A 21,444-nucleotide genomic window follows, 5' to 3' on the forward strand; every position below is an offset into this window, starting at 1 on the left:
GAAGAGGACGTTGGCCTGCAGCTCTCCCGTGCGGGGCCATCGGTCTCTTCAGCCTGAGGCTGCAGGCCCTGGAGGCCATGCCGGGGGACCCGAGCCATTGCATGCCCTGCGCAGTGAGCACCCCAAGCGCCTTGGGTGCGCTGGGTGTGAGGTGGACCCTTCTGCAGCCTCAGGGCATGTTTGCGGCCCAGTGGCTGCGTGCTGAGCTCGTATGGCCCCCGTCGTGTCTTTCAGGGAGCCGTGCTGCCCAGGTTGGCCCCAAGGCAGTCTCAGGATCCCAGGTGAGTGGACCTACTGGGGCTGGAGCCAGGACCTGAGAAGCAATGGGTTGTCCAAGGCTCCGCCTTAGTCCAAGGGCGCTTCCCTCTGGCAGGCGCATGGCGAAGTGGACCCTTCGCTCCTCCCTACTTGAGGGGGACGATCCTTGAGGACGTCGTCCTCAGAGGGTACCCCTTTTGTTTCCGAGCCCAGGGTTCGCTTGCAGTTAGGGAGGGACAGGGGCTCCCAGAAAGGAGTGGCCGCGAGGACGGCTGCCACGACAGGCCCGCGTGGTCCCGGGCTCCCTATCGGGGCTGTGGCAGGGAGCTGAGCCTCCAGCCCAAGCAAAGAGGAGGTGGACAGGCCCGGCCTCGGGTGCACAGCCCTTGACTTCTCATGGCCATGAGAAGCTCATGGTGGGCGCATGGAGGCCTGGGCTTCTGAGGTCCCTGTAAAGGATTGGGGGGTGGGCCTGGCGGGCATGGGGCTGCACGCGGCTTCCTGACCCGGGCCCTGGGTCACGAGTGAGTGGGGTTCAGGTCCAGTTGACCGGGTACGGTGGCCGTACCCGGGTCCTTGGGTGCATCCTGGCAGGAAGGAGAAGTGGGAGGCCCTTGACCTGCTGTAGGGCGGGAAGCGCGTCGCCTGGCCCAAGCCCAGCGGGCGGTGCGCCTCGCGTGTTCTGGACCCCAATGCGATGGGAGGGGCAAGCGACCCCCAGACTCCGCAAGCATTCCCCGGTCGGGATGCCCCCTCAGGTCCCTGTGGGCAATGCATGGGTAAGCCGGCCACCGATTCCCGAGAGGAATGCGACTCCTCGGGGACCGACTGTCGTCCACATTCCAAGGCAGCTAGCGTCGCCGGAGAGAGTTCCCTCAGAACGAGCGCGATCGGCGCAGTGGTGGTCCAAGCGGAGCGCAGCTTGCCCTGTGCCGCAACTCGTGTGCTCCGTGGCCCCCTGTTCTCCGAGATGGCCCTGTGGTGAGCTGCTCCGGGTCCTAGGGCGTGTGTGCATGGGGAGGGGCCGCCCTGGGCAGGGTCGATGATGAGAACCTCATATGGTCTGAAGAGAGGTGATGACTTAAAAATCATGCTCAATAGGATTACGCTGAGGCCCAGCCTAGGGGAGCGTTTTGGAAGGGGACGTTGGCCTGCAGCTCTCCCGTGCGGGGCCATCGGTCTCTTCAGCCGGAGACTGGAGGCCCTGCAGGCCATCCCGGGGGACCCGAGCCGGTGCATGCCCTGCGCAGTGAGCACCCCAAGCTCCTTGTGTGCGCTGGGCGTCAGGGGGACCATTGTCCAGCGGCAGGGCATGTTTGCAGCACCCTGGCCGCGTGCTGAGCTCGTGCTGCCCCCGTCGTGTCTTTCAGGGAGCCGTGCTGCCCAGGCTGGCCCCAAGGCAGTCAGGATCCCAGGTGAGTGCACGGCTGGGGTCTTGAGCCATGAGCGCCGGAGAAGCAATGAGTTGTCCGAGGCTGCGTGCGCTTTGGGCCAAGAGCGCTTCCCGGTGGCACGCGCATGGCGCAGTGGACCCGGTGCTCCTCTGTCCTTGAGGGGGACGGTCCTCGAGGACGCCGTCCTCGGAGGATCCCCATTCTGTTTCTGAGCGCAGACTTCCCTTGCAGTTAGGGAGGGACATGGGCTCCCAGAAAGGAGTGGCCGTGTGGACCCCTGCCACGACACGCCCACGTGGTCCTAGGCTCCCTATCGGGGCTGTGACTGGGCGCTGATGCTTGAGCCAAGACAAAGAGGAGGCGGACGGGCCCGGCCCGGGGTCCGCAGCCTTGGGCTTCCCCGTGTCCGTGGGGTGGGCGCATGGAGGCCTGGGCTTCTGAGGTTCCCTGCGAAGGGTTGGGGGAAGGGACTGGCAGGCATGGGGGTGCACGTGGCTTCGTGTTGCGGACCCTGGGTCGTGAGCGAGTGGGGTTCACGTCCAGTTGACAGGGCACGGTGGCCGGACCCGGGTCCTGGGGTGCATCCTGGCAGAGAGGAGAAGTGGGAGGCCCTTGACCTGCCGTAAAGCGTGACCCGCGTTGCCTGGCCCAAGCCCAGCCAGCGGTCCGCCTTGCGTGTTCTGGCCCCCAAATGCAATGGGTGGAGGAGGGGACCCCCAAACTCTGCAAGCATTCCACGGTCGGGATCCTCCCTCAGGTCCCTGGAGGAAATGCATGGTAAGCCAGCCGCCGCTTCCCCAGAGGAATGTGACTGCCTTGGGACCGACCCCGTCTTCCACATTTGCGGGCGGATACCGTCCCCGGAGAGAGAGTTCCCTCAGAACCGGCGTGGAAGGCGCAGTGGTGCTGAAAGCGGAGCAGAGCTCGCCCTGTGCCGAAACTCCTGTCCTTCGTGGCTCCCTCGTCTCCCGGATGGACCTTGTGGTGAGCTTCTCCCGGTCCAAGGGCATGTGGGCATGGGGACGGGCCGCCCGGGGCTGGGTCGATGATGAGAACCTCATATGGTCTGAAGAGAGGTGATGACTTAAAAATCATGCTCAATAGGATTACGCTGAGGCCCAGCCTAGGGGAGCGTTTTGGAAGAGGACGTTGGCCTGCAGCTCTCCCGTGCGGGGCCATCGGTCTCTTCAGCCTGAGGCTGCAGGCCCTGGAGGCCATGCCGGGGGACCCGAGCCATTGCATGCCCTGCGCAGTGAGCACCCCAAGCGCCTTGGGTGCGCTGGGTGTGAGGTGGACCCTTCTGCAGCCTCAGGGCATGTTTGCGGCCCAGTGGCTGCGTGCTGAGCTCGTATGGCCCCCGTCGTGTCTTTCAGGGAGCCGTGCTGCCCAGGTTGGCCCCAAGGCAGTCTCAGGATCCCAGGTGAGTGGACCTACTGGGGCTGGAGCCAGGACCTGAGAAGCAATGGGTTGTCCAAGGCTCCGCCTTAGTCCAAGGGCGCTTCCCTCTGGCAGGCGCATGGCGAAGTGGACCCTTCGCTCCTCCCTACTTGAGGGGGACGATCCTTGAGGACGTCGTCCTCAGAGGGTACCCCTTTTGTTTCCGAGCCCAGGGTTCGCTTGCAGTTAGGGAGGGACAGGGGCTCCCAGAAAGGAGTGGCCGCGAGGACGGCTGCCACGACAGGCCCGCGTGGTCCCGGGCTCCCTATCGGGGCTGTGGCAGGGAGCTGAGCCTCCAGCCCAAGCAAAGAGGAGGTGGACAGGCCCGGCCTCGGGTGCACAGCCCTTGACTTCTCATGGCCATGAGAAGCTCATGGTGGGCGCATGGAGCCCTGGGCTTCTGAGGTCCCTGTAAAGGATTGGGGGGTGGGCCTGGCGGGCATGGGGCTGCACGCGGCTTCCTGACCCGGGCCCTGGGTCACGAGTGAGTGGGGTTCAGGTCCAGTTGACCGGGTACGGTGGCCGTACCCGGGTCCTTGGGTGCATCCTGGCAGGAAGGAGAAGTGGGAGGCCCTTGACCTGCTGTAGGGCGGGAAGCGCGTCGCCTGGCCCAAGCCCAGCGGGCGGTGCGCCTCGCGTGTTCTGGACCCCAATGCGATGGGAGGGGCAAGCGACCCCCAGACTCCGCAAGCATTCCCCGGTCGGGATGCCCCCTCAGGTCCCTGTGGGCAATGCATGGGTAAGCCGGCCACCGATTCCCGAGAGGAATGCGACTCCTCGGGGACCGACTGTCGTCCACATTCCAAGGCAGCTAGCGTCCCCGGAGAGAGTTCCCTCAGAACGAGCGCGATCGGCGCAGTGGTGGTCCAAGCGGAGCGCAGCTTGCCCTGTGCCGCAACTCGTGTGCTCCGTGGCCCCCTGTTCTCCGAGATGGCCCTGTGGTGAGCTGCTCCGGGTCCTAGGGCGTGTGTGCATGGGGAGGGGCCGCCCTGGGCAGGGTCGATGATGAGAACCTCATATGGTCTGAAGAGAGGTGATGACTTAAAAATCATGCTCAATAGGATTACGCTGAGGCCCAGCCTAGGGGAGCGTTTTGGAAGGGGACGTTGGCCTGCAGCTCTCCCGTGCGGGGCCATCGGTCTCTTCAGCCGGAGACTGGAGGCCCTGCAGGCCATCCCGGGGGACCCGAGCCGGTGCATGCCCTGCGCAGTGAGCACCCCAAGCTCCTTGTGTGCGCTGGGCGTCAGGGGGACCATTGTCCAGCGGCAGGGCATGTTTGCAGCACCCTGGCCGCGTGCTGAGCTCGTGCTGCCCCCGTCGTGTCTTTCAGGGAGCCGTGCTGCCCAGGCTGGCCCCAAGGCAGTCAGGATCCCAGGTGAGTGCACGGCTGGGGTCTTGAGCCATGAGCGCCGGAGAAGCAATGAGTTGTCCGAGGCTGCGTGCGCTTTGGGCCAAGAGCGCTTCCCGGTGGCACGCGCATGGCGCAGTGGACCCGGTGCTCCTCTGTCCTTGAGGGGGACGGTCCTCGAGGACGCCGTCCTCGGAGGATCCCCATTCTGTTTCTGAGCGCAGACTTCCCTTGCAGTTAGGGAGGGACATGGGCTCCCAGAAAGGAGTGGCCGTGTGGACCCCTGCCACGACACGCCCACGTGGTCCTAGGCTCCCTATCGGGGCTGTGACTGGGCGCTGATGCTTGAGCCAAGACAAAGAGGAGGCGGACGGGCCCGGCCCGGGGTCCGCAGCCTTGGGCTTCCCCGTGTCCGTGGGGTGGGCGCATGGAGGCCTGGGCTTCTGAGGTTCCCTGCGAAGGGTTGGGGGAAGGGACTGGCAGGCATGGGGGTGCACGTGGCTTCGTGTTGCGGACCCTGGGTCGTGAGCGAGTGGGGTTCACGTCCAGTTGACAGGGCACGGTGGCCGGACCCGGGTCCTGGGGTGCATCCTGGCAGAGAGGAGAAGTGGGAGGCCCTTGACCTGCCGTAAAGCGTGACCCGCGTTGCCTGGCCCAAGCCCAGCCAGCGGTCCGCCTTGCGTGTTCTGGCCCCCAAATGCAATGGGTGGAGGAGGGGACCCCCAAACTCTGCAAGCATTCCACGGTCGGGATCCTCCCTCAGGTCCCTGGAGGAAATGCATGGTAAGCCAGCCGCCGCTTCCCCAGAGGAATGTGACTGCCTTGGGACCGACCCCGTCTTCCACATTTGCGGGCGGATACCGTCCCCGGAGAGAGAGTTCCCTCAGAACCGGCGTGGAAGGCGCAGTGGTGCTGAAAGCGGAGCAGAGCTCGCCCTGTGCCGAAACTCCTGTCCTTCGTGGCTCCCTCGTCTCCCGGATGGACCTTGTGGTGAGCTTCTCCCGGTCCAAGGGCATGTGGGCATGGGGACGGGCCGCCCGGGGCTGGGTCGATGATGAGAACCTCATATGGTCTGAAGAGAGGTGATGACTTAAAAATCATGCTCAATAGGATTACGCTGAGGCCCAGCCTAGGGGAGCGTTTTGGAAGAGGACGTTGGCCTGCAGCTCTCCCGTGCGGGGCCATCGGTCTCTTCAGCCTGAGGCTGCAGGCCCTGGAGGCCATGCCGGGGGACCCGAGCCATTGCATGCCCTGCGCAGTGAGCACCCCAAGCGCCTTGGGTGCGCTGGGTGTGAGGTGGACGCTTCTGCAGCCTCAGGGCATGTTTGCGGCCCAGTGGCTGCGTGCTGAGCTCGTATGGCCCCCGTCGTGTCTTTCAGGGAGCCGTGCTGCCCAGGTTGGCCCCAAGGCAGTCTCAGGATCCCAGGTGAGTGGACCTACTGGGGCTGGAGCCAGGACCTGAGAAGCAATGGGTTGTCCAAGGCTCCGCCTTAGTCCAAGGGCGCTTCCCTCTGTCAGGCGCATGGCGAAGTGGACCCTTCGCTCCTCCCTACTTGAGGGGGACGATCCTTGAGGACGTCGTCCTCAGAGGGTACCCCTTTTGTTTCCGAGCCCAGAGTTCGCTTGCAGTTAGGGAGGGACAGGGGCTCCCAGAAAGGAGTGGCCGCGAGGACGGCTGCCACGACAGGCCCGCGTGGTCCCGGGCTCCCTATCGGGGCTGTGGCAGGGAGCTGAGCCTCCAGCCCAAGCAAAGAGGAGGTGGACAGGCCCGGCCTCGGGTGCACAGCCCTTGACTTCTCATGGCCATGAGAAGCTCATGGTGGGCGCATGGAGGCCTGGGCTTCTGAGGTCCCTGTAAAGGATTGGGGGGTGGGCCTGGCGGGCATGGGGCTGCACGCGGCTTCCTGACCCGGGCCCTGGGTCACGAGTGAGTGGGGTTCAGGTCCAGTTGACCGGGTACGGTGGCCGTACCCGGGTCCTTGGGTGCATCCTGGCAGGAAGGAGAAGTGGGAGGCCCTTGACCTGCTGTAGGGCGGGAAGCGCGTCGCCTGGCCCAAGCCCAGCGGGCGGTGCGCCTCGCGTGTTCTGGACCCCAATGCGATGGGAGGGGCAAGCGACCCCCAGACTCCGCAAGCATTCCCCGGTCGGGATGCCCCCTCAGGTCCCTGTGGGCAATGCATGGGTAAGCCGGCCACCGATTCCCGAGAGGAATGCGACTCCTCGGGGACCGACTGTCGTCCACATTCCAAGGCAGCTAGCGTCGCCGGAGAGAGTTCCCTCAGAACGAGCGCGATCGGCGCAGTGGTGGTCCAAGCGGAGCGCAGCTTGCCCTGTGCCGCAACTCGTGTGCTCCGTGGCCCCCTGTTCTCCGAGATGGCCCTGTGGTGAGCTGCTCCGGGTCCTAGGGCGTGTGTGCATGGGGAGGGGCCGCCCTGGGCAGGGTCGATGATGAGAACCTCATATGGTCTGAAGAGAGGTGATGACTTAAAAATCATGCTCAATAGGATTACGCTGAGGCCCAGCCTAGGGGAGCGTTTTGGAAGGGGACGTTGGCCTGCAGCTCTCCCGTGCGGGGCCATCGGTCTCTTCAGCCGGAGACTGGAGGCCCTGCAGGCCATCCCGGGGGACCCGAGCCGGTGCATGCCCTGCGCAGTGAGCACCCCAAGCTCCTTGTGTGCGCTGGGCGTCAGGGGGACCATTGTCCAGCGGCAGGGCATGTTTGCAGCACCCTGGCCGCGTGCTGAGCTCGTGCTGCCCCCGTCGTGTCTTTCAGGGAGCCGTGCTGCCCAGGCTGGCCCCAAGGCAGTCAGGATCCCAGGTGAGTGCACGGCTGGGGTCTTGAGCCATGAGCGCCGGAGAAGCAATGAGTTGTCCGAGGCTGCGTGCGCTTTGGGCCAAGAGCGCTTCCCGGTGGCACGCGCATGGCGCAGTGGACCCGGTGCTCCTCTGTCCTTGAGGGGGACGGTCCTCGAGGACGCCGTCCTCGGAGGATCCCCATTCTGTTTCTGAGCGCAGACTTCCCTTGCAGTTAGGGAGGGACATGGGCTCCCAGAAAGGAGTGGCCGTGTGGACCCCTGCCACGACACGCCCACGTGGTCCTAGGCTCCCTATCGGGGCTGTGACTGGGCGCTGATGCTTGAGCCAAGACAAAGAGGAGGCGGACGGGCCCGGCCCGGGGTCCGCAGCCTTGGGCTTCCCCGTGTCCGTGGGGTGGGCGCATGGAGGCCTGGGCTTCTGAGGTTCCCTGCGAAGGGTTGGGGGAAGGGACTGGCAGGCATGGGGGTGCACGTGGCTTCGTGTTGCGGACCCTGGGTCGTGAGCGAGTGGGGTTCACGTCCAGTTGACAGGGCACGGTGGCCGGACCCGGGTCCTGGGGTGCATCCTGGCAGAGAGGAGAAGTGGGAGGCCCTTGACCTGCCGTAAAGCGTGACCCGCGTTGCCTGGCCCAAGCCCAGCCAGCGGTCCGCCTTGCGTGTTCTGGCCCCCAAATGCAATGGGTGGAGGAGGGGACCCCCAAACTCTGCAAGCATTCCACGGTCGGGATCCTCCCTCAGGTCCCTGGAGGAAATGCATGGTAAGCCAGCCGCCGCTTCCCCAGAGGAATGTGACTGCCTTGGGACCGACCCCGTCTTCCACATTTGCGGGCGGATACCGTCCCCGGAGAGAGAGTTCCCTCAGAACCGGCGTGGAAGGCGCAGTGGTGCTGAAAGCGGAGCAGAGCTCGCCCTGTGCCGAAACTCCTGTCCTTCGTGGCTCCCTCGTCTCCCGGATGGACCTTGTGGTGAGCTTCTCCCGGTCCAAGGGCATGTGGGCATGGGGACGGGCCGCCCGGGGCTGGGTCGATGATGAGAACCTCATATGGTCTGAAGAGAGGTGATGACTTCAAAATCATGCTCAATAGGATTACGCTGAGGCCCAGCCTAGGGGAGCGTTTTGGAAGAGGACGTTGGCCTGCAGCTCTCCCGTGCGGGGCCATCGGTCTCTTCAGCCTGAGGCTGCAGGCCCTGGAGGCCATGCCGGGGGACCCGAGCCATTGCATGCCCTGCGCAGTGAGCACCCCAAGCGCCTTGGGTGCGCTGGGTGTGAGGTGGACCCTTCTGCAGCCTCAGGGCATGTTTGCGGCCCAGTGGCTGCGTGCTGAGCTCGTATGGCCCCCGTCGTGTCTTTCAGGGAGCCGTGCTGCCCAGGTTGGCCCCAAGGCAGTCTCAGGATCCCAGGTGAGTGGACCTACTGGGGCTGGAGCCAGGACCTGAGAAGCAATGGGTTGTCCAAGGCTCCGCCTTAGTCCAAGGGCGCTTCCCTCTGGCAGGCGCATGGCGAAGTGGACCCTTCGCTCCTCCCTACTTGAGGGGGACGATCCTTGAGGACGTCGTCCTCAGAGGGTACCCCTTTTGTTTCCGAGCCCAGGGTTCGCTTGCAGTTAGGGAGGGACAGGGGCTCCCAGAAAGGAGTGGCCGCGAGGACGGCTGCCACGACAGGCCCGCGTGGTCCCGGGCTCCCTATCGGGGCTGTGGCAGGGAGCTGAGCCTCCAGCCCAAGCAAAGAGGAGGTGGACAGGCCCGGCCTCGGGTGCACAGCCCTTGACTTCTCATGGCCATGAGAAGCTCATGGTGGGCGCATGGAGGCCTGGGCTTCTGAGGTCCCTGTAAAGGATTGGGGGGTGGGCCTGGCGGGCATGGGGCTGCACGCGGCTTCCTGACCCGGGCCCTGGGTCACGAGTGAGTGGGGTTCAGGTCCAGTTGACCGGGTACGGTGGCCGTACCCGGGTCCTTGGGTGCATCCTGGCAGGAAGGAGAAGTGGGAGGCCCTTGACCTGCTGTAGGGCGGGAAGCGCGTCGCCTGGCCCAAGCCCAGCGGGCGGTGCGCCTCGCGTGTTCTGGACCCCAATGCGATGGGAGGGGCAAGCGACCCCCAGACTCTGCAAGCATTCCCCGGTCGGGATGCCCCCTCAGGTCCCTGTGGGCAATGCATGGGTAAGCCGGCCACCGATTCCCGAGAGGAATGCGACTCCTCGGGGACCGACTGTCGTCCACATTCCAAGGCAGCTAGCGTCGCCGGAGAGAGTTCCCTCAGAACGAGCGCGATCGGCGCAGTGGTGGTCCAAGCGGAGCGCAGCTTGCCCTGTGCCGCAACTCGTGTGCTCCGTGGCCCCCTGTTCTCCGAGATGGCCCTGTGGTGAGCTGCTCCGGGTCCTAGGGCGTGTGTGCATGGGGAGGGGCCGCCCTGGGCAGGGTCGATGATGAGAACCTCATATGGTCTGAAGAGAGGTGATGACTTAAAAATCATGCTCAATAGGATTACGCTGAGGCCCAGCCTAGGGGAGCGTTTTGGAAGGGGACGTTGGCCTGCAGCTCTCCCGTGCGGGGCCATCGGTCTCTTCAGCCGGAGACTGGAGGCCCTGCAGGCCATCCCGGGGGACCCGAGCCGGTGCATGCCCTGCGCAGTGAGCACCCCAAGCTCCTTGTGTGCGCTGGGCGTCAGGGGGACCATTGTCCAGCGGCAGGGCATGTTTGCAGCACCCTGGCCGCGTGCTGAGCTCGTGCTGCCCCCGTCGTGTCTTTCAGGGAGCCGTGCTGCCCAGGCTGGCCCCAAGGCAGTCAGGATCCCAGGTGAGTGCACGGCTGGGGTCTTGAGCCATGAGCGCCGGAGAAGCAATGAGTTGTCCGAGGCTGCGTGCGCTTTGGGCCAAGAGCGCTTCCCGGTGGCACGCGCATGGCGCAGTGGACCCGGTGCTCCTCTGTCCTTGAGGGGGACGGTCCTCGAGGACGCCGTCCTCGGAGGATCCCCATTCTGTTTCTGAGCGCAGACTTCCCTTGCAGTTAGGGAGGGACATGGGCTCCCAGAAAGGAGTGGCCGTGTGGACCCCTGCCACGACACGCCCACGTGGTCCTAGGCTCCCTATCGGGGCTGTGACTGGGCGCTGATGCTTGAGCCAAGACAAAGAGGAGGCGGACGGGCCCGGCCCGGGGTCCGCAGCCTTGGGCTTCCCCGTGTCCGTGGGGTGGGCGCATGGAGGCCTGGGCTTCTGAGGTTCCCTGCGAAGGGTTGGGGGAAGGGACTGGCAGGCATGGGGGTGCACGTGGCTTCGTGTTGCGGACCCTGGGTCGTGAGCGAGTGGGGTTCACGTCCAGTTGACAGGGCACGGTGGCCGGACCCGGGTCCTGGGGTGCATCCTGGCAGAGAGGAGAAGTGGGAGGCCCTTGACCTGCCGTAAAGCGTGACCCGCGTTGCCTGGCCCAAGCCCAGCCAGCGGTCCGCCTTGCGTGTTCTGGCCCCCAAATGCAATGGGTGGAGGAGGGGACCCCCAAACTCTGCAAGCATTCCACGGTCGGGATCCTCCCTCAGGTCCCTGGAGGAAATGCATGGTAAGCCAGCCGCCGCTTCCCCAGAGGAATGTGACTGCCTTGGGACCGACCCCGTCTTCCACATTTGCGGGCGGATACCGTCCCCGGAGAGAGAGTTCCCTCAGAACCGGCGTGGAAGGCGCAGTGGTGCTGAAAGCGGAGCAGAGCTCGCCCTGTGCCGAAACTCCTGTCCTTCGTGGCTCCCTCGTCTCCCGGATGGACCTTGTGGTGAGCTTCTCCCGGTCCAAGGGCATGTGGGCATGGGGACGGGCCGCCCGGGGCTGGGTCGATGATGAGAACCTCATATGGTCTGAAGAGAGGTGATGACTTAAAAATCATGCTCAATAGGATTACGCTGAGGCCCAGCCTAGGGGAGCGTTTTGGAAGAGGACGTTGGCCTGCAGCTCTCCCGTGCGGGGCCATCGGTCTCTTCAGCCTGAGGCTGCAGGCCCTGGAGGCCATGCCGGGGGACCCGAGCCATTGCATGCCCTGCGCAGTGAGCACCCCAAGCGCCTTGGGTGCGCTGGGTGTGAGGTGGACCCTTCTGCAGCCTCAGGGCATGTTTGCGGCCCAGTGGCTGCGTGCTGAGCTCGTATGGCCCCCGTCGTGTCTTTCAGGGAGCCGTGCTGCCCAGGTTGGCCCCAAGGCAGTCTCAGGATCCCAGGTGAGTGGACCTACTGGGGCTGGAGCCAGGACCTGAGAAGCAATGGGTTGTCCAAGGCTCCGCCTTAGTCCAAGGGCGCTTCCCTCTGGCAGGCGCATGGCGAAGTGGACCCTTCGCTCCTCCCTACTTGAGGGGGACGATCCTTGAGGACGTCGCCCTCAGAGGGTACCCCTTTTGTTTCCGAGCCCAGGGTTCACTTGCAGTTAGGGAGGGACAGGGGCTCCCAGAAAGGAGTGGCCGCGAGGACGGCTGCCACGACAGGCCCGCGTGGTCCCGGGCTCCCTATCGGGGCTGTGGCAGGGAGCTGAGCCTCCAGCCCAAGCAAAGAGGAGGTGGACAGGCCCGGCCTCGGGTGCACAGCCCTTGACTTCTCATGGCCATGAGAAGCTCATGGTGGGCGCATGGAGGCCTGGGCTTCTGAGGTCCCTGTAAAGGATTGGGGGGTGGGCCTGGCGGGCATGGGGCTGCACGCGGCTTCCTGACCCGGGCCCTGGGTCACGAGTGAGTGGGGTTCAGGTCCAGTTGACCGGGTACGGTGGCCGTACCCGGGTCCTTGGGTGCATCCTGGCAGGAAGGAGAAGTGGGAGGCCCTTGACCTGCTGTAGGGCGGGAAGCGCGTCGCCTGGCCCAAGCCCAGCGGGCGGTGCGCCTCGCGTGTTCTGGACCCCAATGCGATGGGAGGGGCAAGCGACCCCCAGACTCCGCAAGCATTCCCCGGTCGGGATGCCCCCTCAGGTCCCTGTGGGCAATGCATGGGTAAGCCGGCCACCGATTCCCGAGAGGAATGCGACTCCTCGGGGACCGACTGTCGTCCACATTCCAAGGCAGCTAGCGTCGCCGGAGAGAGTTCCCTCAGAACGAGCGCGATCGGCGCAGTGGTGGTCCAAGCGGAGCGCAGCTTGCCCTGTGCCGCAACTCGTGTGCTCCGTGGCCCCCTGTTCTCCGAGATGGCCCTGTGGTGAGCTGCTCCGGGTCCTAGGGCGTGTGTGCATGGGGAGGGGCCGCCCTGGGCAGGGTCGATGATGAGAACCTCATATGGTCTGAAGAGAGGTGATGACTTAAAAATCATGCTCAATAGGATTACGCTGAGGCCCAGCCTAGGGGAGCGTTTTGGAAGGGGACGTTGGCCTGCAGCTCTCCCGTGCGGGGCGATCGGTCTCTTCAGCCGGAGACTGGAGGCCCTGCAGGCCATCCCGGGGGACCCGAGCCGGTGCATGCCCTGCGCAGTGAGCACCCCAAGCTCCTTGTGTGCGCTGGGCGTCAGGGGGACCATTGTCCAGCGGCAGGGCATGTTTGCAGCACCCTGGCCGCGTGCTGAGCTCGTGCTGCCCCCGTCGTGTCTTTCAGGGAGCCGTGCTGCCCAGGCTGGCCCCAAGGCAGTCAGGATCCCAGGTGAGTGCACGGCTGGGGTCTTGAGCCATGAGCGCCGGAGAAGCAATGAGTTGTCCGAGGCTGCGTGCGCTTTGGGCCAAGAGCGCTTCCCGGTGGCACGCGCATGGCGCAGTGGACCCGGTGCTCCTCTGTCCTTGAGGGGGACGGTCCTCGAGGACGCCGTCCTCGGAGGATCCCCATTCTGTTTCTGAGCGCAGACTTCCCTTGCAGTTAGGGAGGGACATGGGCTCCCAGAAAGGAGTGGCCGTGTGGACCCCTGCCACGACACGCCCACGTGGTCCTAGGCTCCCTATCGGGGCTGTGACTGGGCGCTGATGCTTGAGCCAAGACAAAGAGGAGGCGGACGGGCCCGGCCCGGGGTCCGCAGCCTTGGGCTTCCCCGTGTCCGTGGGGTGGGCGCATGGAGGCCTGGGCTTCTGAGGTTCCCTGCGAAGGGTTGGGGGAAGGGACTGGCAGGCATGGGGGTGCACGTGGCTTCGTGTTGCGGACCCTGGGTCGTGAGCGAGTGGGGTTCACGTCCAGTTGACAGGGCACGGTGGCCGGACCCGGGTCCTGGGGTGCATCCTGGCAGAGAGGAGAAGTGGGAGGCCCTTGACCTGCCGTAAAGCGTGACCCGCGTTGCCTGGCCCAAGCCCAGCCAGCGGTCCGCCTTGCGTGTTCTGGCCCCCAAATGCAATGGGTGGAGGAGGGGACCCCCAAACTCTGCAAGCATTCCACGGTCGGGATCCTCCCTCAGGTCCCTGGAGGAAATGCATGGTAAGCCAGCCGCCGCTTCCCCAGAGGAATGTGACTGCCTTGGGACCGACCCCGTCTTCCACATTTGCGGGCGGATACCGTCCCCGGAGAGAGAGTTCCCTCAGAACCGGCGTGGAAGGCGCAGTGGTGCTGAAAGCGGAGCAGAGCTCGCCCTGTGCCGAAACTCCTGTCCTTCGTGGCTCCCTCGTCTCCCGGATGGACCTTGTGGTGAGCTTCTCCCGGTCCAAGGGCATGTGGGCATGGGGACGGGCCGCCCGGGGCTGGGTCGATGATGAGAACCTCATATGGTCTGAAGAGAGGTGATGACTTAAAAATCATGCTCAATAGGATTACACTGAGGCCCAGCCTAGGGGAGCGTTTTGGAAGAGGACGTTGGCCTGCAGCTCTCCCGTGCGGGGCCATCGGTCTCTTCAGCCTGAGGCTGCAGGCCCTGGAGGCCATGCCGGGGGACCCGAGCCATTGCATGCCCTGCGCAGTGAGCACCCCAAGCGCCTTGGGTGCGCTGGGTGTGAGGTGGACCCTTCTGCAGCCTCAGGGCATGTTTGCGGCCCAGTGGCTGCGTGCTGAGCTCGTATGGCCCCCGTCGTGTCTTTCAGGGAGCCGTGCTGCCCAGGTTGGCCCCAAGGCAGTCTCAGGATCCCAGGTGAGTGGACCTACTGGGGCTGGAGCCAGGACCTGAGAAGCAATGGGTTGTCCAAGGCTCCGCCTTAGTCCAAGGGCGCTTCCCTCTGGCAGGCGCATGGCGAAGTGGACCCTTCGCTCCTCCCTACTTGAGGGGGACGATCCTTGAGGACGTCGCCCTCAGAGGGTACCCCTTTTGTTTCCGAGCCCAGGGTTCGCTTGCAGTTAGGGAGGGACAGGGGCTCCCAGAAAGGAGTGGCCGCGAGGACGGCTGCCACGACAGGCCCGCGTGGTCCCGGGCTCCCTATCGGGGCTGTGGCAGGGAGCTGAGCCTCCAGCCCAAGCAAAGAGGAGGTGGACAGGCCCGGCCTCGGGTGCACAGCCCTTGACTTCTCATGGCCATGAGAAGCTCATGGTGGGCGCATGGAGGCCTGGGCTTCTGAGGTCCCTGTAAAGGATTGGGGGGTGGGCCTGGCGGGCATGGGGCTGCACGCGGCTTCCTGACCCGGGCCCTGGGTCACGAGTGAGTGGGGTTCAGGTCCAGTTGACCGGGTACGGTGGCCGTACCCGGGTCCTTGGGTGCATCCTGGCAGGAAGGAGAAGTGGGAGGCCCTTGACCTGCTGTAGGGCGGGAAGCGCGTCGCCTGGCCCAAGCCCAGCGGGCGGTGCGCCTCGCGTGTTCTGGACCCCAATGCGATGGGAGGGGCAAGCGACCCCCAGACTCCGCAAGCATTCCCCGGTCGGGATGCCCCCTCAGGTCCCTGTGGGCAATGCATGGGTAAGCCGGCCACCGATTCCCGAGAGGAATGCGACTCCTCGGGGACCGACTGTCGTCCACATTCCAAGGCAGCTAGCGTCCCCGGAGAGAGTTCCCTCAGAACGAGCGCGATCGGCGCAGTGGTGGTCCAAGCGGAGCGCAGCTTGCCCTGTGCCGCAACTCGTGTGCTCCGTGGCCCCCTGTTCTCCGAGATGGCCCTGTGGTGAGCTGCTCCGGGTCCTAGGGCGTGTGTGCATGGGGAGGGGCCGCCCTGGGCAGGGTCGATGATGAGAACCTCATATGGTCTGAAGAGAGGTGATGACTTAAAAATCATGCTCAATAGGATTACGCTGAGGCCCAGCCTAGGGGAGCGTTTTGGAAGGGGACGTTGGCCTGCAGCTCTCCCGTGCGGGGCGATCGGTCTCTTCAGCCGGAGACTGGAGGCCCTGCAGGCCATCCCGGGGGACCCGAGCCGGTGCATGCCCTGCGCAGTGAGCACCCCAAGCTCCTTGTGTGCGCTGGGCGTCAGGGGGACCATTGTCCAGCGGCAGGGCATGTTTGCAGCACCCTGGCCGCGTGCTGAGCTCGTGCTGCCCCCGTCGTGTCTTTCAGGGAGCCGTGCTGCCCAGGCTGGCCCCAAGGCAGTCAGGATCCCAGGTGAGTGCACGGCTGGGGTCTTGAGCCATGAGCGCCGGAGAAGCAATGAGTTGTCCGAGGCTGCGTGCGCTTTGGGCCAAGAGCGCTTCCCGGTGGCACGCGCATGGCGCAGTGGACCCGGTGCTCCTCTGTCCTTGAGGGGGACGGTCCTCGAGGACGCCGTCCTCGGAGGATCCCCATTCTGTTTCTGAGCGCAGACTTCCCTTGCAGTTAGGGAGGGACATGGGCTCCCAGAAAGGAGTGGCCGTGTGGACCCCTGCCACGACACGCCCACGTGGTCCTAGGCTCCCTATCGGGGCTGTGACTGGGCGCTGATGCTTGAGCCAAGACAAAGAGGAGGCGGACGGGCCCGGCCCGGGGTCCGCAGCCTTGGGCTTCCCCGTGTCCGTGGGGTGGGCGCATGGAGGCCTGGGCTTCTGAGGTTCCCTGCGAAGGGTTGGGGGAAGGGACTGGCAGGCATGGGGGTGCACGTGGCTTCGTGTTGCGGACCCTGGGTCGTGAGCGAGTGGGGTTCACGTCCAGTTGACAGGGCACGGTGGCCGGACCCGGGTCCTGGGGTGCATCCTGGCAGAGAGGAGAAGTGGGAGGCCCTTGACCTGCCGTAAAGCGTGACCCGCGTTGCCTGGCCCAAGCCCAGCCAGCGGTCCGCCTTGCGTGTTCTGGCCCCCAAATGCAATGGGTGGAGGAGGGGACCCCCAAACTCTGCAAGCATTCCACGGTCGGGATCCTCCCTCAGGTCCCTGGAGGAAATGCATGGTAAGCCAGCCGCCGCTTCCCCAGAGGAATGTGACTGCCTTGGGACCGACCCCGTCTTCCACATTTGCGGGCGGATACCGTCCCCGGAGAGAGAGTTCCCTCAGAACCGGCGTGGAAGGCGCAGTGGTGCTGAAAGCGGAGCAGAGCTCGCCCTGTGCCGAAACTCCTGTCCTTCGTGGCTCCCTCGTCTCCCGGATGGACCTTGTGGTGAGCTTCTCCCGGTCCAAGGGCATGTGGGCATGGGGACGGGCCGCCCGGGGCTGGGTCGATGATGAGAACCTCATATGGTCTGAAGAGAGGTGATGACTTAAAAATCATGCTCAATAGGATTACACTGAGGCCCAGCCTAGGGGAGCGTTTTGGAAGAGGACGTTGGCCTGCAGCTCTCCCGTGCGGGGCCATCGGTCTCTTCAGCCTGAGGCTGCAGGCCCTGGAGGCCATGCCGGGGGACCCGAGCCATTGCATGCCCTGCGCAGTGAGCACCCCAAGCGCCTTGGGTGCGCTGGGTGTGAGGTGGACCCTTCTGCAGCCTCAGGGCATGTTTGCGGCCCAGTGGCTGCGTGCTGAGCTCGTATGGCCCCCGTCGTGTCTTTCAGGGAGCCGTGCTGCCCAGGTTGGCCCCAAGGCAGTCTCAGGATCCCAGGTGAGTGGACCTACTGGGGCTGGAGCCAGGACCTGAGAAGCAATGGGTTGTCCAAGGCTCCGCCTTAGTCCAAGGGCGCTTCCCTCTGGCAGGCGCATGGCGAAGTGGACCCTTCGCTCCTCCCTACTTGAGGGGGACGATCCTTGAGGACGTCGCCCTCAGAGGGTACCCCTTTTGTTTCCGAGCCCAGGGTTCGCTTGCAGTTAGGGAGGGACAGGGGCTCCCAGAAAGGAGTGGCCGCGAGGACGGCTGCCACGACAGGCCCGCGTGGTCCCGGGCTCCCTATCGGGGCTGTGGCAGGGAGCTGAGCCTCCAGCCCAAGCAAAGAGGAGGTGGACAGGCCCGGCCTCGGGTGCACAGCCCTTGACTTCTCATGGCCATGAGAAGCTCATGGTGGGCGCATGGAGGCCTGGGCTTCTGAGGTCCCTGTAAAGGATTGGGGGGTGGGCCTGGCGGGCATGGGGCTGCACGCGGCTTCCTGACCCGGGCCCTGGGTCACGAGTGAGTGGGGTTCAGGTCCAGTTGACCGGGTACGGTGGCCGTACCCGGGTCCTTGGGTGCATCCTGGCAGGAAGGAGAAGTGGGAGGCCCTTGACCTGCTGTAGGGCGGGAAGCGCGTCGCCTGGCCCAAGCCCAGCGGGCGGTGCGCCTCGCGTGTTCTGGACCCCAATGCGATGGGAGGGGCAAGCGACCCCCAGACTCCGCAAGCATTCCCCGGTCGGGATGCCCCCTCAGGTCCCTGTGGGCAATGCATGGGTAAGCCGGCCACCGATTCCCGAGAGGAATGCGACTCCTCGGGGACCGACTGTCGTCCACATTCCAAGGCAGCTAGCGTCCCCGGAGAGAGTTCCCTCAGAACGAGCGCGATCGGCGCAGTGGTGGTCCAAGCGGAGCGCAGCTTGCCCTGTGCCGCAACTCGTGTGCTCCGTGGCCCCCTGTTCTCCGAGATGGCCCTGTGGTGAGCTGCTCCGGGTCCTAGGGCGTGTGTGCATGGGGAGGGGCCGCCCTGGGCAGGGTCGATGATGAGAACCTCATATGGTCTGAAGAGAGGTGATGACTTAAAAATCATGCTCAATAGGATTACGCTGAGGCCCAGCCTAGGGGAGCGTTTTGGAAGGGGACGTTGGCCTGCAGCTCTCCCGTGCGGGGCCATCGGTCTCTTCAGCCGGAGACTGGAGGCCCTGCAGGCCATCCCGGGGGACCCGAGCCGGTGCATGCCCTGCGCAGTGAGCACCCCAAGCTCCTTGTGTGCGCTGGGCGTCAGGGGGACCATTGTCCAGCGGCAGGGCATGTTTGCAGCACCCTGGCCGCGTGCTGAGCTCGTGCTGCCCCCGTCGTGTCTTTCAGGGAGCCGTGCTGCCCAGGCTGGCCCCAAGGCAGTCAGGATCCCAGGTGAGTGCACGGCTGGGGTCTTGAGCCATGAGCGCCGGAGAAGCAATGAGTTGTCCGAGGCTGCGTGCGCTTTGGGCCAAGAGCGCTTCCCGGTGGCACGCGCATGGCGCAGTGGACCCGGTGCTCCTCTGTCCTTGAGGGGGACGGTCCTCGAGGACGCCGTCCTCGGAGGATCCCCATTCTGTTTCTGAGCGCAGACTTCCCTTGCAGTTAGGGAGGGACATGGGCTCCCAGAAAGGAGTGGCCGTGTGGACCCCTGCCACGACACGCCCACGTGGTCCTAGGCTCCCTATCGGGGCTGTGACTGGGCGCTGATGCTTGAGCCAAGACAAAGAGGAGGCGGACGGGCCCGGCCCGGGGTCCGCAGCCTTGGGCTTCCCCGTGTCCGTGGGGTGGGCGCATGGAGGCCTGGGCTTCTGAGGTTCCCTGCGAAGGGTTGGGGGAAGGGACTGGCAGGCATGGGGGTGCACGTGGCTTCGTGTTGCGGACCCTGGGTCGTGAGCGAGTGGGGTTCACGTCCAGTTGACAGGGCACGGTGGCCGGACCCGGGTCCTGGGGTGCATCCTGGCAGAGAGGAGAAGTGGGAGGCCCTTGACCTGCCGTAAAGCGTGACCCGCGTTGCCTGGCCCAAGCCCAGCCAGCGGTCCGCCTTGCGTGTTCTGGCCCCCAAATGCAATGGGTGGAGGAGGGGACCCCCAAACTCTGCAAGCATTCCACGGTCGGGATCCTCCCTCAGGTCCCTGGAGGAAATGCATGGTAAGCCAGCCGCCGCTTCCCCAGAGGAATGTGACTGCCTTGGGACCGACCCCGTCTTCCACATTTGCGGGCGGATACCGTCCCCGGAGAGAGAGTTCCCTCAGAACCGGCGTGGAAGGCGCAGTGGTGCTGAAAGCGGAGCAGAGCTCGCCCTGTGCCGAAACTCCTGTCCTTCGTGGCTCCCTCGTCTCCCGGATGGACCTTGTGGTGAGCTTCTCCCGGTCCAAGGGCATGTGGGCATGGGGACGGGCCGCCCGGGGCTGGGTCGATGATGAGAACCTCATATGGTCTGAAGAGAGGTGATGACTTAAAAATCATGCTCAATAGGATTACGCTGAGGCCCAGCCTAGGGGAGCGTTTTGGAAGAGGACGTTGGCCTGCAGCTCTCCCGTGCGGGGCCATCGGTCTCTTCAGCCTGAGGCTGCAGGCCCTGGAGGCCATGCCGGGGGACCCGAGCCATTGCATGCCCTGCGCAGTGAGCACCCCAAGCGCCTTGGGTGCGCTGGGTGTGAGGTGGACCCTTCTGCAGCCTCAGGGCATGTTTGCGGCCCAGTGGCTGCGTGCTGAGCTCGTATGGCCCCCGTCGTGTCTTTCAGGGAGCCGTGCTGCCCAGGTTGGCCCCAAGGCAGTCTCAGGATCCCAGGTGAGTGGACCTACTGGGGCTGGAGCCAGGACCTGAGAAGCAATGGGTTGTCCAAGGCTCCGCCTTAGTCCAAGGGCGCTTCCCTCTGGCAGGCGCATGGCGAAGTGGACCCTTCGCTCCTCCCTACTTGAGGGGGACGATCCTTGAGGACGTCGTCCTCAGAGGGTACCCCTTTTGTTTCCGAGCCCAGAGTTCGCTTGCAGTTAGGGAGGGACAGGGGCTCCCAGAAAGGAGTGGCCGCGAGGACGGCTGCCACGACAGGCCCGCGTGGTCCCGGGCTCCCTATCGGGGCTGTGGCAGGGAGCTGAGCCTCCAGCCCAAGCAAAGAGGAGGTGGACAGGCCCGGCCTCGGGTGCACAGCCCTTGACTTCTCATGGCCATGAGAAGCTCATGGTGGGCGCATGGAGGCCTGGGCTTCTGAGGTCCCTGTAAAGGATTGGGGGGTGGGCCTGGCGGGCATGGGGCTGCACGCGGCTTCCTGACCCGGGCCCTGGGTCACGAGTGAGTGGGGTTCAGGTCCAGTTGACCGGGTACGGTGGCCGTACCCGGGTCCTTGGGTGCATCCTGGCAGGAAGGAGAAGTGGGAGGCCCTTGACCTGCTGTAGGGCGGGAAGCGCGTCGCCTGGCCCAAGCCCAGCGGGCGGTGCGCCTCGCGTGTTCTGGACCCCAATGCGATGGGAGGGGCAAGCGACCCCCAGACTCCGCAAGCATTCCCCGGTCGGGATGCCCCCTCAGGTCCCTGTGGGCAATGCATGGGTAAGCCGGCCACCGATTCCCGAGAGGAATGCGACTCCTCGGGGACCGACTGTCGTCCACATTCCAAGGCAGCTAGCGTCCCCGGAGAGAGTTCCCTCAGAACGAGCGCGATCGGCGCAGTGGTGGTCCAAGCGGAGCGCAGCTTGCCCTGTGCCGCAACTCGTGTGCTCCGTGGCCCCCTGTTCTCCGAGATGGCCCTGTGGTGAGCTGCTCCGGGTCCTAGGGCGTGTGTGCATGGGGAGGGGCCGCCCTGGGCAGGGTCGATGATGAGAACCTCATATGGTCTGAAGAGAGGTGATGACTTAAAAATCATGCTCAATAGGATTACGCTGAGGCCCAGCCTAGGGGAGCGTTTTGGAAGGGGACGTTGGCCTGCAGCTCTCCCGTGCGGGGCCATCGGTCTCTTCAGCCGGAGACTGGAGGCCCTGCAGGCCATCCCGGGGGACCCGAGCCGGTGCATGCCCTGCGCAGTGAGCACCCCAAGCTCCTTGTGTGCGCTGGGCGTCAGGGGGACCATTGTCCAGCGGCAGGGCATGTTTGCAGCACCCTGGCCGCGTGCTGAGCTCGTGCTGCCCCCGTCGTGTCTTTCAGGGAGCCGTGCTGCCCAGGCTGGCCCCAAGGCAGTCAGGATCCCAGGTGAGTGCACGGCTGGGGTCTTGAGCCATGAGCGCCGGAGAAGCAATGAGTTGTCCGAGGCTGCGTGCGCTTTGGGCCAAGAGCGCTTCCCGGTGGCACGCGCATGGCGCAGTGGACCCGGTGCTCCTCTGTCCTTGAGGGGGACGGTCCTCGAGGACGCCGTCCTCGGAGGATCCCCATTCTGTTTCTGAGCGCAGACTTCCCTTGCAGTTAGGGAGGGACATGGGCTCCCAG

The 21,444-nt window shown here is 65.3% G+C and overlaps 15 non-coding genes across 15 annotated transcripts; all 15 read left to right on the forward strand.

Moving 5' to 3' along the window:
- Window positions 1–1,294: 1,294 nt before the first annotated feature.
- LOC142872079 (small nucleolar RNA SNORD115) lies at window positions 1,295–1,375 on the forward strand. The gene has a single exon (XR_012920320.1). It is a non-coding gene; the product is annotated as a small nucleolar RNA SNORD115 (small nucleolar RNA).
- A 1,316-nt stretch (window positions 1,376–2,691) lies between these two features.
- LOC142872080 (small nucleolar RNA SNORD115) lies at window positions 2,692–2,772 on the forward strand. The gene has a single exon (XR_012920321.1). It is a non-coding gene; the product is annotated as a small nucleolar RNA SNORD115 (small nucleolar RNA).
- Window positions 2,773–4,085: 1,313 nt separating this feature from the next.
- LOC142872081 (small nucleolar RNA SNORD115) lies at window positions 4,086–4,166 on the forward strand. Its single transcript, XR_012920322.1, has one exon. It is a non-coding gene; the product is annotated as a small nucleolar RNA SNORD115 (small nucleolar RNA).
- Window positions 4,167–5,482: 1,316 nt separating this feature from the next.
- Window positions 5,483–5,563, forward strand: LOC142872082 (small nucleolar RNA SNORD115). The gene has a single exon (XR_012920323.1). It is a non-coding gene; the product is annotated as a small nucleolar RNA SNORD115 (small nucleolar RNA).
- A 1,313-nt stretch (window positions 5,564–6,876) lies between these two features.
- Window positions 6,877–6,957, forward strand: LOC142872083 (small nucleolar RNA SNORD115). Its single transcript, XR_012920324.1, has one exon. It is a non-coding gene; the product is annotated as a small nucleolar RNA SNORD115 (small nucleolar RNA).
- Window positions 6,958–8,273: 1,316 nt separating this feature from the next.
- On the forward strand, window positions 8,274–8,354 carry LOC142872162 (small nucleolar RNA SNORD115). The gene has a single exon (XR_012920403.1). It is a non-coding gene; the product is annotated as a small nucleolar RNA SNORD115 (small nucleolar RNA).
- A 1,313-nt stretch (window positions 8,355–9,667) lies between these two features.
- On the forward strand, window positions 9,668–9,748 carry LOC142872084 (small nucleolar RNA SNORD115). Its single transcript, XR_012920325.1, has one exon. It is a non-coding gene; the product is annotated as a small nucleolar RNA SNORD115 (small nucleolar RNA).
- Window positions 9,749–11,064: 1,316 nt separating this feature from the next.
- LOC142872085 (small nucleolar RNA SNORD115) lies at window positions 11,065–11,145 on the forward strand. The gene has a single exon (XR_012920326.1). It is a non-coding gene; the product is annotated as a small nucleolar RNA SNORD115 (small nucleolar RNA).
- A 1,313-nt stretch (window positions 11,146–12,458) lies between these two features.
- LOC142872086 (small nucleolar RNA SNORD115) lies at window positions 12,459–12,539 on the forward strand. The gene has a single exon (XR_012920327.1). It is a non-coding gene; the product is annotated as a small nucleolar RNA SNORD115 (small nucleolar RNA).
- A 1,316-nt stretch (window positions 12,540–13,855) lies between these two features.
- Window positions 13,856–13,936, forward strand: LOC142872159 (small nucleolar RNA SNORD115). The gene has a single exon (XR_012920400.1). It is a non-coding gene; the product is annotated as a small nucleolar RNA SNORD115 (small nucleolar RNA).
- A 1,313-nt stretch (window positions 13,937–15,249) lies between these two features.
- On the forward strand, window positions 15,250–15,330 carry LOC142872087 (small nucleolar RNA SNORD115). The gene has a single exon (XR_012920328.1). It is a non-coding gene; the product is annotated as a small nucleolar RNA SNORD115 (small nucleolar RNA).
- Window positions 15,331–16,646: 1,316 nt separating this feature from the next.
- Window positions 16,647–16,727, forward strand: LOC142872160 (small nucleolar RNA SNORD115). Its single transcript, XR_012920401.1, has one exon. It is a non-coding gene; the product is annotated as a small nucleolar RNA SNORD115 (small nucleolar RNA).
- A 1,313-nt stretch (window positions 16,728–18,040) lies between these two features.
- Window positions 18,041–18,121, forward strand: LOC142872088 (small nucleolar RNA SNORD115). The gene has a single exon (XR_012920329.1). It is a non-coding gene; the product is annotated as a small nucleolar RNA SNORD115 (small nucleolar RNA).
- Window positions 18,122–19,437: 1,316 nt separating this feature from the next.
- LOC142872089 (small nucleolar RNA SNORD115) lies at window positions 19,438–19,518 on the forward strand. Its single transcript, XR_012920330.1, has one exon. It is a non-coding gene; the product is annotated as a small nucleolar RNA SNORD115 (small nucleolar RNA).
- Window positions 19,519–20,831: 1,313 nt separating this feature from the next.
- Window positions 20,832–20,912, forward strand: LOC142872090 (small nucleolar RNA SNORD115). Its single transcript, XR_012920331.1, has one exon. It is a non-coding gene; the product is annotated as a small nucleolar RNA SNORD115 (small nucleolar RNA).
- The last annotated feature ends 532 nt before the right edge of the window (window positions 20,913–21,444 follow it).

Source organism: Microcebus murinus, chromosome 7 (assembly GCF_040939455.1).
Source record: "Microcebus murinus isolate Inina chromosome 7, M.murinus_Inina_mat1.0, whole genome shotgun sequence".
NCBI lineage: Eukaryota > Metazoa > Chordata > Mammalia > Primates > Cheirogaleidae > Microcebus > Microcebus murinus.